Source organism: Astyanax mexicanus, chromosome 20 (assembly GCF_023375975.1).
Source record: "Astyanax mexicanus isolate ESR-SI-001 chromosome 20, AstMex3_surface, whole genome shotgun sequence".
NCBI classification, from domain to species: Eukaryota; Metazoa; Chordata; class Actinopteri; order Characiformes; family Acestrorhamphidae; genus Astyanax; species Astyanax mexicanus.
In genome coordinates this window covers 7557501-7571897 of record NC_064427.1, presented here as the reverse complement: position 1 = coordinate 7571897, position 14397 = coordinate 7557501, and the positions used below count along the sequence as shown (strand labels likewise).

Here is a 14397-nt window from a genome sequence, read left to right as displayed (position 1 = left end):
ATCCTCTTTTAGAGGCTGTGCATGTGACGTAAGTATATAAAGACGTGTGAAGTGGCCAGAAGAACTCCCGCGAGAAGCGACCCGACACCATCAGTTTTTAGAATTAATATATATGGGGTTAAGTGGGTATGGTCACACACAATAATGGTAAACACAATATTTTATCCCTTATCCATTTAGAAATGTTTCTGCTTTTAGTTTAGAAACAAAATAGTACAAACTGCCACTTTAAAGTGGGTGTGGCTAATACTACTTTGATCTGTGTTGTTTTAAGAAAAAAAAATTGAGACCTTAGAAAGTATATTTAAGATAGTAAGAAAGTATATTTCTCATTTATTGGCTGTAGGTGGGTCATAACCCTGGGTTTACACATATCTCATATCTCATTTAAAAGAACATGTCAGTGGTAAGAGGCACAAACTGTATTCGTTTAACATCAGTCCCTGAGCGTATCTAACAATATTACATTAGGTTGCTGTATGGAAATGATTTGCTTGTCTTTGCGTTTTAATTTCCTGACTTTATCATTTCACTTCTGCTGCTCCAGCTTTCCTCTTTTCTCTTTTTTTGTCTTTGCTTTTTGAAACACACATATATCACAGTTCACCCACGGCTGCACTTCCTCTGCAGCCCTCCTATCACTAGTGTTTTTTTAGCCCTTCCTGAACTCATTGGCCCATCGTCCTTAAGGCAAGGTTATATCATTTCTTTATATAAATCTATACACACACTCTTTTGTTGAGGCAGTGTGGGTGTAACTCACGCTCAGAGCCCCAGGGCTTTAGTGCCGTGGTTCACGGCTCACAAAGAGTGTGAAATTTCTCTCAGAAAAGAAGTAATTATGCCTGCAAATAAGTGGAAAAAAATGACGGTTTAATTAAATGGAGCTACACTGGACAAAAAAATGACAAGCCAGCGTTTCTCTGTAGGAGAAAGAAGAACAGAGTATATTGTGATGTGTACACTGTAATATCACACCAGGACCCTGGGTATGATCTGCAGAGCTGCGACAGTCATCCATGACCATAAATCCAATATAGACAGACTGCCTCATTGTAAACTGTTTTATAGATCTATAAATAATTAGCGCAAAAGGCGGAAAAATGTTTAGATTGAAAGTCATAAAAAATAATGGGTTCAACTTACTGTATATAGTGCCTTTGCCAAACCCAAAGACACCTTACATATATACAGAGTAGGGGTGTGCCATATCATACCGTACGCAATAATATCGCCAACATTTTTGAATATCATGAACGATATAATACCCTGGAATATCGTGCCATATCGCCCACTCCTAATTATCACATCAGGCTACTATTTTTTGCTGTTTTTAGCAAAAGAATAATTTGCTCTCTTCTTATTTTCCATTATATGACAGATTATATCTCTCCTCTCCAGTATTATTCATTTTACTTCAGTCCTGGATATGTGGAGATATATGGAGTGCATTACTAGTATCATGACATTCTGGATCGTTGAATTCTGTTACAAATGGGTGTGCCATTGTTGCAGTAGTGTACTTTCGAAATATGTTTTTTAAATTCAGTATTTTGTCATATCGCCAAGAAAATCATTATCACAACAATATCATGAAATATCGTGATATTATTTTAAGGCCATATCGCCCACCCCTAATACAGAGAAAAGTGGGCAGGGGGAAGGGAAGGGGCAAAGAAAAAAAAACTGGAGGATTAAGTTACTGAGAGTAAAATGAGAAAAAAAGGAACGTTTTTTTAAACAGTGATTTAAATGAAGATAAAGTTAAGCAGTTGCGAAGAGGTGGAGGAAGACATTTCCAAAGTTAAAGGTGTCCTTCCACTAAAAACAGTTCTGTTTACACTAGTTAAAAGTAAAAATCCACCCCGGGGTTTTGTTCCAACTGCCTGGGCAGCCAACCTCTGCTGTGGCTCAGCCAGCAAAACCACGGGGTGAATTTTTACATTCTGGACCTGGACTTCCCCACCTCTGAGTGTTTACATTGGATCTCCGGTGGAGTCTATGTATATATGTCTGTCATTATCAGTACAATGATGGCGGCGCCCGGAGCTGAAAGCTAGCATTATAGGATGTAAAGAGTGGTTTTTAATAAGCTTCTTGTGCATTTTTTTTTTTTTACGTTATTAGTGCCTTGTTTTAAATGCCAGGACTCTCCAGATTCTAGCAAGGAGGTGTGGAGCTACGTTGAGCCTGAAAAACGGTGTAAAAAGTGATTTATTGGGGCAAAACATACCCAGAGTGCTGGATTACCGGATCTCAGAAAGCTGTGGGAGAGCGGAGGTGGGCTATTCAACAAAGGTTAGTATTTTTTTCATCATGTTTTACTACACCCAAAGTCAATTTTACACTGGAGTTCTCCTTTAATACCTATGATTTCCCAAGAAACCAAAAATAAGCAGTTTACCCAATATAAACTATTTATAATCCTAATTATTTAGATAGCCCCTACACGCCTACACAGAAGGCACTTTGAAATAATGATGGATATTTTTTAAATAGTCAGAAGATGCAGTTTGAGTTTTAGGAATGGCCTGGAGGGATAGATCTGAACCGCTGATCACACAGACTTCGGATGTGCTTTTACTAACTCTGTCTCTTTGATTTTCCAGCGCTGGCGAGAGGTTCGCTCAGAGCCGCGATGATTTGTAAGCGTAATGGGATTAGATGACATTTGCTCTGAGACAAAAAGGCCCATTGCACCAAATCCAATTTAGAAAACTGTCTAAGGTGAAAATCTTTTCTATTGACTGTGAAAGCCAGAGCAACCCCAGGGTGTCCCATCATCAGTCAGGACTTCTATAGACTCCGCTCCTGTTAACACTGCTTGAGAACAAAGGGGATGCCAACATAAAATGGGTAATTAGTAATTCTAATAATTGAATGACTAATATTTGAATTTAACAATGACTAGAAACTGAATTTAAATAATAAGGCACTTTACTAAAGCACTTCTGGATAAAAGCATCAGCTAAATGTTGTAAAGGTAAATGTACAAAAGAAAAAAAGAACAAAGACAACCACATTCACCATTTGTGTTGAACACAGACAGATTTAACTCATCCTAACCAACATTGATTGTGGAAACTTAGACACACTAGACCTCAAGCAGCTTGGACTGTGTGTCTCTCCACTCTTCCTCCAGACTCTGGTCTCTTTTACTAGTGGTATGTCTCCAAACCATCACTGGTCATCAGTAAATTTTACATTTCATTTGGAAATCAAGGGATCAGAGTCTGAAGGAGGAGTGGAGAGACACACAGTCCAAACTGCTTGAGGTCTAGTGTGAAGTTTCCACCAATCGGTGATGGTTTAGAGATTCATGTCTGTCATCTGCTGGTGTTGATCCACTGTGTTATACAGTATCAAGTCTAAAGTCAGTGCAGTTTTGTTTTCCCAGAAAATCTCACAGCACTTTATGCTTCCATCTGCTGACAACTTTTATGGAGATGCAGATTTCATTTTCCAGCAGGACTCGGCACACTGCCCACACTGGCAAAAGTACCAACTGGTACTGATTTTTTAGTTCTTAGCATTAAGGACTTGCAGGCTCCCTCTAGTGGTTTGCAGTCATTTTCTGATATAATGTGGAAGATAGGAAGTTGACTCTTCATAAACTGGCCCTGATTTGACATGGCTTGTGCAGACATGCATTAGATAGTGGAACAGAGAGTGCACCAGTTGTGTCAAAGTCAGCAAGCTGCAACTGGCAATATAAGGTATGGCAGGAGGTGGGCGGTTGCTAGTGTAATATAATTGACCTACATGTGTAGATCGGTGCTTTATTTTTTTCCCCGATTTTTACAGCTGTCTGAGGAAACCTATGTGTTCTTTTTTTCTGTTGGTATAAAATGACACACCACAGGAATGACATTAGTTCATGTCCCACATTTTTTGCCACTGAAGCTAAAAAACACTGCACTAAGAATCCATCATTTATCAGCTAGTCTAATTAATATAACCTGTTTTCTCAGGCTGTTCAATCAGCTTGGTTGTGATGGTCGACCAGCACGGTCATACTGGTTATCTAGCTTTGTATGGTCAGCCATGCTTGCAGACCAGCTAAACCAGGGGGTTAATCATAACATCCTTAACCTATCCCTTATATTTGGTCTTCCATTTCCTCACAGTGGAAACTGACAGCTGAAATCTCTAAGCTTTTTGTATCCATCCTCTAAACCATGATGTTGAAGAATCTTTGTTTTCAGGTCTTTTGAGGGTTGTTGTTTTGAGGCTGCCATGTTGCCTTTCTTCAGGAAAGATGCAGAAAAGAGGAGAAAAAACTTGCAATTGGCACCTTAACCCTTTCTCATAATGGGATTGACCTCTGTGTATGAAGCTCAATGGCCAATGAGCTTATCACACAAACTGTGTGTCTTAATATTTAGTTTTAAAGGTACTTAAATCAATGAAACGACAAGGGTCCTAATTTTAATTTTAATTTTAAATAATTATTGCACACTTTCTGTAAATCCTAGAAACTTCAATTAATTTCTCAAACATCACTGTGTTCATCTGCTCTATGATATAGATATATTTAACTGAAATTGCTGATCCAAACAACCAATGATTCTTGAAAGGAAAATCATGAAAATGATTAGAGGTGACCAAACTTTTTCATACCACAGTATCTGTCTATATGTCTGTCTGTCCATCCATATGTCGAGTCAAGCTCAGAGACAGAACCAGAAATCGTAAACTTTGGTTCTATGATAGGAACACATGAATAGACAGAAGACTGTTTACAACTTTATACATGTTGTTTTTATGTTGAACTTGATTAACTTCACTCCATTATCTCCAGAACTTAAAATTCTTTTAAAAAGCCCACGCAGATTTGATACTGTGCGAAGGGCTTAAGGTACAAGAAAGCAAGAACTCAGCCCCTTTTAAAACCTCCTCTTAATGGAACATGCAGGTTGTTTGTGTCCTTTTAAATACAACACCCACAATATATTCATTTAGCATGATGACTATACCAAATGGTGATACTGCCCATCTGTATCTCATGCCTCCCACTCTGGAGCTTTGATGATTTGACTGTTGAACAAAAAGATCCCTCAGCCCGCACTGCACCAAGAACCGTCATTCATCTAAAGCTGATAAAACCACATGGACGAGGGATTACTTTAGCAAACCTTTGTCAAGCACTACAATACAGAGTTATATTCACCATTCAGACTGTCACGAGTAAAAATTCCAATGGCCAAGATCTGTCATGGTATGGCATTGTGTCAGGACACTTTTTTTAAAGCAGTATGAATGCAGAAAATTTGGACTGAACCCAGTAGGGGAGTTAGTCATATAGTTCTTGACATAATATGGATTAGAACATTACTCAAATAGAGCTATTCACTTTATACCACCAACTCTACCTCTTCACAACTTTACAACTGATGCTCTCAAACACATTATTAAGAGACAAGAAATCCAAAAAGTAACTCTTGATGAGTTCAGCACAGCTGTTAACTGAAAGCCTGAATTCCAGGTGACTCTACCTCATAAAAAAGCTGACTGAGAAAATCCAGCCAAGATGTGTAAAGCTGTCTGATCTAAGCAAGTGGTGCTACTTTGAAGAATCTAAAAAAAAAAAACATATTCTGGATTGTTTAACACTTTTTTTAGTTTACTAAATTATTCCATATGTTTTTCTTCATAGTTTGGATGACTTTAGGATTACATTTACCATGCAGAACATTTTAAAATAATGAAAAAGCACTAAATATAATATGTGTCCAAATTAAAAATAACATTCCAACATAAAGGTATGGAACACTGCATTTCCTTTTTTTGTATTTTCCATATTTTCCAAAAAAAAAAAAAAAATTAAAAATTATTTCTAATTTTTATCCCATTTTGTGCCCAATTAATAAGGCAATTACCCATCCCAATCATTAGGACTCCCCTTATCACTAGTGATGCCCCAACACACCAGGAGGGTGAAGACTAGCACATGCCTCCTCTGATACATGTGAAGCATTACCGAGTAGCATCACAGCACACTCGGAGGAATGCGCAGCAACTCGGTTCCGCTACATCAGCTCACAGATGCCTTGTGATAATCGACTCAATCACCTTTTGGAGTGATGAGGGGAAAGAGGGCCATCTACCCAACCAGAGAGAGCAAGGCCAATTGTGATGGCAAGCTACATGAACAGGATTCGAACCAGCAATTTCACGATCATAGTGGTATCGTCTTAGTTCACTGGAGTTCACTCAGAGCTGTCCCAACATTTTAAGATTGGGGCATATAATTCAATTAATTAATCTACCCTTTGAAATAGTGAAAGTGGGGAGAGAGCGCCATCTACCCACCCAGAGAGAGCAAAACCAATTGTGATGGCAAGCTACATGAACAGGATTCGAACCAGCAATCTTCCAGTCGTAGTGGCAGTGGGGCATATACTTCAATTTAATTCAATATCTATTCTAAATGAACCTTAATAACCTTAATAAATCCAGATGTTATGAGAACTGAAAGTTGATTTTTGCTTTTCGCTCATTATTCTATATTAACAACGTTTTTTAAAGCTGAATGTTTTACACTCTTCAAGCTATCTGTAGAAATCATTCAGCCACTAAGGCCACATCATTCACCCCCTGCCAAACCAAATGAGTCAGATTACCAAACTACAGTGCTTTCAACCCTCCAAGCTTTTGTTTCTCGTCTCTCTAAACGAGGGCTCAGAATAACGTCTGCATTTAAGAAGCGAGGCTATCCGTCTCCTACTGTTACTGCGCTACAGAGTTATTTCTGTTCTATGTTTAGCCTGATGCACTGGAATGCTTTCATTTCATTTAATTGGCTGGTTTCCAGCTGATTTCACTTCTGCAGAAGATGGAATAAAATATATATAAAAAAAACAAATATGGAAATGATTACAGCACAAAAAGGTAATTGAAAGTGCACCTTATTTATGAAACACTCACAGGTGTATAATTTAGACATTTGCTGCATATTAGGTGGACCTGTAGCCTAGTAATGAGGTTGTGGGTTCACATTCCAGGACTGACTGGTTGCCCAACTTCAGCTGGTAACTGGATTTGGATGGTCTAAGCTGGTCTTTAATAGTCAAGGTTGTTGAAATGCTAGTAAACTAGCTGATGAACCAACTCTTGACCAGTATGTTGCTCAACCAGCTTGGTTAAGCTGGATAACCAACTTGTTGTTGTTAGTCATATTGGCCTGGTCTTGATGATCACACTGGTCAGTTAGCTTGATTATTCTGGTCATGCTGGCTTTGGTGGTGAACCAGCTAGGTGTTGCTGGTTAACCAGCTTGGTCAAACTGGTCGTGATGGTCAAAGAAGTTGGTTATACTGGTCATTCTGGATAACCAGCCTTCTCCTGATGGTCACACTTGTCAGTTAGCTTGAATATGTTGGTTATGCTGGTCAACCAGCTTCGTTTTACTAGTCATGCTAGTCGACCAACTTGTTTTTGATAATCATACTGGTTAACCAGTCTGCTCTTGATGGTCACACTGGTCAGTTAGCTTGATTATGTCAGTCATGCTTGTCAACCAGTTTGGTTATGCTGGTAAAACTGCTTCTTCTGCTCATGCTGGTCAACCAGCTTGGCTATTCTGGTCAACCAGTTTGATATTGGTCAAACAGGTTGGTCTTACTTGTCATTCTGGTCAACCAGACTGGTCTTGATGGTCACACTGGTCAGTTAGCTTGATTATGCTGGCCATGTTGCTGAACTAGCTTGGTGTTTCTAGTCAACCAGCTTGATCATACTGCCCATTTTGGTCAACCAGCCTGGTCTTGATGGTCACACTGGTCAGTTAGCTTAATTATATTGGTCATGCTGATGAATCAGCTTGTTTATGCTGGTTATGTTCGTCAACCAGCTTGGTCATACTGGTAATGTTGGTCAAAGTTTGGTCTTACTGGTCATTCTGGTCAACCAGCGGTCACACTAGTCAGTTAGCTTGATTATATTGGTCATGCTGGTGAATTAGCATGGTCTTGCTGTGCATATTGGTCAAACAGCTAGCCTTTAGATTAGCTCAAGACCAGTAGAGTGCAAGGAGCTTCATGGAATGGATTTCCATGGCTGCACAGCTGCATCGAAATAGTGTATCACTAATGCACAATGCAGGTGAGTGGATAAGTTTGGCAATAAAGTGTATTTACAGTTTGCAGTTTAAAATATTTGGGAGACAGATTTAAGCCATTGTAAGACAAATGAATACTTATTTTTGTAGCTAAACTAATTTAAGACCTTTTAAGACTTCCAAACGACCAACGTCTAAAGAACATCTAAAGAGCATCTATCTAAATATCTAAAGCACTAGAGAACAAAATCCAGACAATAAATGCCTTGGTAAAGGATGTCTTAGCATTTTGAGGAAAACAAAATGTCTTCTACGTCCAAAACACCTGACAGACCGCAATGTGCAACGTTCTGGAAATCACTGTCAGTTTGCATTATTTCATGCCACTCACGTCAGTGAAGATGACAGGTTTGTGTGGAAAATGTTCTTTCTAGATCAGGCGTTCTGCTGTAGAGTGGCTTCAAACCTTTCCCTTAAATGTCAACTTCTTAAGGGACTGTCACTATATGTACTGTGTATATATGTATATATAATAACTAGCTTTATATACAGTATGGTATAGAGTAATTATCAGCTTTTAATATTAACGTGCGGCCATCTGCCTGTCAGATATGTTCTGCCAACATGAGCTCTCCCCTGGCAGCCCTGTGATGGAAGGTGTGATGAAGTCTTGGCCACCGTCGTCTAGCCACACAAGCTGAACAGCAAGGCCAGCAGTGTTTCAGGTGCCCACAGGTAATATTTTCATATTACATGAGCAGATGGCACGTGTGGGCACCTAAAAGGGAGAGCTCGTAGTAAGACAATATGAATGGTCAAATTTTGAGCAAAACCTGAACATCACATTCGCAGTTCATGTGTTTACTGATATTGTGGCTTATTTTGGAGTCATTTTGGGCAGACAAATACACGGCACAACAACATGGATGGTCCATTTGATAATGTTCAACTGACATTCAGCTAACATTCAACTGCATGTCTATTAAATGCAATTAAACTGAAAGGTGAAAGCAAATTATTCTCTACTGAATGTAACCCAACATCCAACTCTAATCCAACTAGGGTTAGGTGTAGGGTTAGATTTTCGGGTTAATTCAGATTAAGATTAGGGTTAATTGTAGGATTAGATTTTAGGGTTGATTAAGGGTAAGGGTTAGGGTTAGGTGTAGGGTTGATTCAGGGTTAAGGTTAGGGTTTGGTGTAGAGTTAGATTTTAGGGTTGATTAATGGTTAATTTATGGTTGCTTATGGTAGTTAATAGACATTCAGTTGAATGTTAGTTTAATGTCAGTTGAGCATCAACGAGGCCATCAAACTTTTTTGTTTCCAAACAACAGTTTGATTGCGTTAATCCGTGCATCACATTTTGTAGTGTAGTTTCACAAGTGCTTTGGCCATTTACTGCTTACAGACATGTGTATAAAGTACTAAAGACCCAGACTTGAGTACACTATCAAAAAAGTGTTCTTTGAGCAGCATATCTAAGCACTGTAAATAGTTCTAACATTCTAAAATATAAATATATACAAGTATTACGTTATTGTGACATGTCTCTCCAAACCATCAATGATCATCAGTAAATTTTGCATTTCATTTGGAAATTAAGGGAGCAGAGTCTGGAGGAAGAGTGGAGAGACACACAGTCCAAACTGCTTGAGGTCTAGTGTGAAGTTTCTACGATCAGTGATGGTTTGGAGAGGCATGTCATCTACTGGTGTTGGTCCACTGTGTTTTATTATCAAGAACAAAGTCAGTTCCCTCTGCTGACACCTTTTATGGAGATGAGGATTTCATTTTCCAGCAGGACTTGGCACACTGCCCACACTGCCCAAAGTACCAATGTGTCCTACATAATAATCCAATTTTCTGAGACACTGATTTTTGGGTTTTCATTAGCTGTAAGCCATGATCATCAACAATTCTGATGATGAAATTCAACAATTTTAGTTGCCAGGAATTGGTAAGGAACTGTGCACAGGCATGGTACAGATTGCTAAGTTTGAGTGAACCCTAAGAGTGTTATAGAGAAATCTAAAACAGTCCCCTAAGAATCACAGCCGAACTTGAACCTCTATGAAGTCAGAGGGTTTACAGCTTTGGATGAGGTGAAGCTAAAAGTTCTGTAAGGAGCGAGATTGACAGGAGGAAGCCGAGCGGAACACCTGGTGCCGGTTCGTGTGCAGGCTGAACAAGGCCTGACCTGTCAGAACCTGTGATTCACCTCAAATCCTTTCATTTCTGGAGGTCCGATAAAGCTATGTATCTGCTGTAGATAGCTGGGAGTATGTCTCTGAACAGATAAGCTCAGAGTGATGTTCAACAGCCACGACACATTCATTCCTCCATAAAGAGCACACCACTGGATCAGTTTAACCCAAAAAAAAAAAAAAAAAGTTCTGGAGCAATAATGAGATCTGTTTCAACTCTCTGAAGAGTTCTGGTAAAGAGCAAAAGGGATTAATAGAAACTGGGTCAATGAAACTGTCGACACAATGCAGCTGCTGGAGGGGAAACATCCCCACTTCCTGTCATGTTCCAAAAAGGTTGTTTTACTGACACTTTATAATTTGGACAGTGTTTATTTTATTTGTCTTAAATGGAATGTATTAGTGGACATATATTTTTTATGCCCACTTTATATAGCCTGTGCTTTCACTCACTGGCCACTTTCTTAGAAACCCCTATCTAATACCTTTTTCTTCCACTCATTGGCCACTTTATTAGAAACACCTATAACTGTCTTGTGCTTCCACTCACTAGAAACCTTAATTAGAAACCCCGACCTACTACCTTGTGCTTTCACTCACTGGCCACTTTATTAGAAACACCTATATCTAACTTATGCTTTCACTTACTGGCCACTTTATTAGAAACACCTACCTTGTGCTTTCACTTACAAACCAGTTAATAAAAAACACACCAACACTGAATCTCCATACTATGGCCACTTTATTAGAAACACCTACCTACTACCATGTGCTTTCACTCTGTGTCCACTTTATTAGAAACCCCTACCTACTACCATGTGCTTTTACTCATTGGCCACATTATTAGAAACACCTACCTACTACCGTGTGCTTTCTCTCACTGACCACTTTATTAGAAACCCCTACCTACTAACTTGTGCTTCCACTCTCTGACCATTTTATTGGAAACCCCTACCTACTATCTTGTTCTTTTACTCTCTGGCCACTTTATTAGAAACCCCGACCTACTACCTTGTGCTTTCACTCACTGGCCACTTTAGTAGAAACACCTATATCTCACTTATGCTTTCACTTACTGGCCACACTGAATCTCCATACCTTGGCCACTTTATTAGAAACACCTACCTACTACCATGTGCTTTCACTCACTGGCCACATTATTAGAAACACCTACTAACTTATGTTTCCACTCACTTGCCACTTTATTAGAAACACCTATATCTCACTTAGGCTTTCACTTACTGGACACTTTATTAGAAACACCTACCTTGTGCTTTCACTTACAGGCCAGTTCATAAAAAAAAAACACCAACACTGAATCTCCATACCTTGGACACTTTATTAGAAACCCCTACCTACTACATTGTGCCTTCAATCTCTGGCCACTTTATTAGACACATCTACCTACTACCTTGTATTTCCAGTCTCTGGCCACTTTATTAGAAACACCTACAATTACCCGTTGTGCTTCCACTTGCTGGCCACTTTATTAGAAACACTTACAACTACCCCTTGTACTTCCACTTGCTGGCCACTTTATTAGAAACACCAACCTTGTGCTTCCGCTTACAGGCCAGTTCATAAAAAAAAAAAAAAAAAAAAAAAAAAAACACACTGGATCTCCATACCATGGCCACTTCATTAGAAACACCCACTCACATTTGAACTTCCGCTCACTGCATCTGTTCCACTCGCAACACACACTAATAGAGCACCACCACGTTAGTGTCACTGGCCACTTTATTAGAAACACCTACTAAGTTATGTTTCCACTCCCTGGCCACTTTATTAGAAACCCTTACCTACCAACTAACCTGTGCTTTCACTCACTGGCCACTCCTTCTATACAGTCAGTCAATGGAGCAGATTAAAAGGACAATGACTGTAGAAACAGTGAGGTGGTTGTAATGAAGTGCCAGGTAGGTGCATATTAATACAGTGAAACTAATGAAGATGAAGGTGGATGTACAGGAGAGCATAGCTATCTCTGCATTACAATGCAATTTACGCTTCTTAGTGTAATTACGCTCTTGAATGTCCTGTCCCTGAGCGTGATCGGCCTGTGTGTGATACAAAGAGAAAGAGAGAGAGAGGGGAAATGATATCACTGTTGCACATGACAGCAGATGGGCCGCCCGCCGAGTTGGAGCGTGAGAGACCTCCTCCCAGCCTGACAGCTCTGCTCACTTCCCCAAACCGCTACGAGTGCTAGGACGAGGCCCGCGGCAGGAGGTGCACTCGTCGTTAGCCCTGTTTTGGGGACGACAGAAGCGGCGAGAGGCTCATGAATATGGAGAACCACCGTCCCGCCACAGAGCTTTCAGGCTCCCCGTCCTGAACCCTAATGGACAGAGATGAGTCTCAAAGGATGTGGCTGAATGCCTGAGCTGTGGTGTAAAAAAAATACTTTATATGCACACTCAGGTCCACTCACAGAAGTTCAGCAAAAAGCAATGTGCTGTTAAAAGTTGGGACTCAAATACAAATTGTGGAAAAAAAAGTGACTTTGACCTTCTTTTCATTACAGACATAAGAAATTAAGATTTGTCAAAGCAAAGCAGAATATGTTTTACACCTAAGATTCTTCTAATTAGCCACATTTATCTCTTGGTTGACGATTTCTACCCCTTGAAAGGCACCACTGGACAAATCATTATCTCTTCATTTAGAGCATTTATCTGACACTCTTATCCAGAGTGACTTACAAGGTTAATCCTGTTACAGAGGCAGGCCAACATAGTGTTAGGAGTCTTGCCCAAAGACTTTTGTAGCCCCTTTTTTAACCAAAATAACTCTGGTTCTTGAACCAGTTCTGTTCAGGTTTATGAGAACCGTGGTGCTTTTCAGTGAACCAGCCCACGTTTCCACCAGTTTTAGTGGAAGCGCCAAAACGTCACATCATCGTACGTCATCAACATAGGGCGTTGCACAGCAGCGGTGAACAGAACTGTCTAAAGAACCTAGTATTCTTTGGTTCCTGCTGCGGATTCTGGTTCTGGCACCTACTGTACTTTTGTTGGTGAAAACACGAAGAACTGGTTCAAAATTTTTTAAAATGTGCAAACCAGACTGGCGCTAAAAAAGTGCTATTATTGGTGTAGTGCAGCATTCAGTCACCCAGACCAGGAATTGAACCCCAGGCTCTCACTGGCAGCTCTCACTTACACCAACCAACAATCGAACAACAGATCATCATTGTCATTCAGTTCAGTTTCCTAACAAATACAGTTCAGGTCTAAATTACAGTGGGAAGGAAAATGAAGATTGATTTTTGGTATTGGTGTCGTCCACAGGAAGATATTGACTTGCACAATCTGGAACCGGGAAATTCCATATCGCTCCATAACAGATTAGAAACATAATCTGTGTTTTTGTAATGAATTCCTGGCAGGCAGAGCCAAAACCAGCCATGCGTTCACCAGACACTCAAAAAACCCTGAACAGGACTTTTTCAGCGGCGGTATTGACCGAGCAATCCATCACCCGGCGGTCACACACTGACGCCTGACGGAGAGGTCCCTGATCCAGCCAAACACATTTAGCACAACAACTGAGCTAATACTTCACCACTACTCACAGCAGTGTCTCACAGATTACAATAGTGAAGATTTTAAACTAGAAGCAGATTCAAACTTCAGCTGGTTACTCTCATATTTATATATTAGTATGATGTTCATAGTCTCATAGTTTTATAGTAGATAAATAGTAAGCTTTAAGATAAAGATTAATTAGCCGGTAATTACATGCCCTGCTGATTTGATCGTACTCCAAAGCAATGCATGAGCTATACTAAGCTGTACTAAGCTCTAGACTGAACACACACACACACACACACACACACACACACACACACCAAATAAATCACTACTCAACTTCAGCACCACGGACAGCACCACACACACACACACACACATCTACAGCATGCGGACCGCCAGAGTCAGCTCATACGTTACCTCACAGCCCCTCACAGCAGCTCCCCACTGACATCCTCCCGCTCATCCTGCTCTGCTCCAACAGAGAGAGAGAGAGAGAGAGAGAGAGAGAGAGAGAGAGAAAGAGAATGCGCTACAGTCTCACGTTCTTTCGCTCCTTGTTGTTGTGGCTTCCCCTCCATTCACACACTCCTCCTTC

The 14397-nt window shown here is 40.1% G+C and overlaps 1 protein-coding gene across 2 annotated transcripts in view; it reads right to left on the bottom strand.

Moving 5' to 3' along the window:
• gramd1ba (GRAM domain containing 1Ba) overlaps window positions 1–14397 on the bottom strand; it is a 131844-nt gene that overhangs the window by 117383 nt on the left and 64 nt on the right. For both annotated transcript variants that reach the window (XM_022681024.2, XM_022681026.2), the window contains exon 1: window positions 14220–14397. This exon is cut by the window's right edge. The gene's annotated coding sequence lies outside the window, so the exon portion shown is untranslated. The remainder of the gene's footprint in view (window positions 1–14219) is intronic.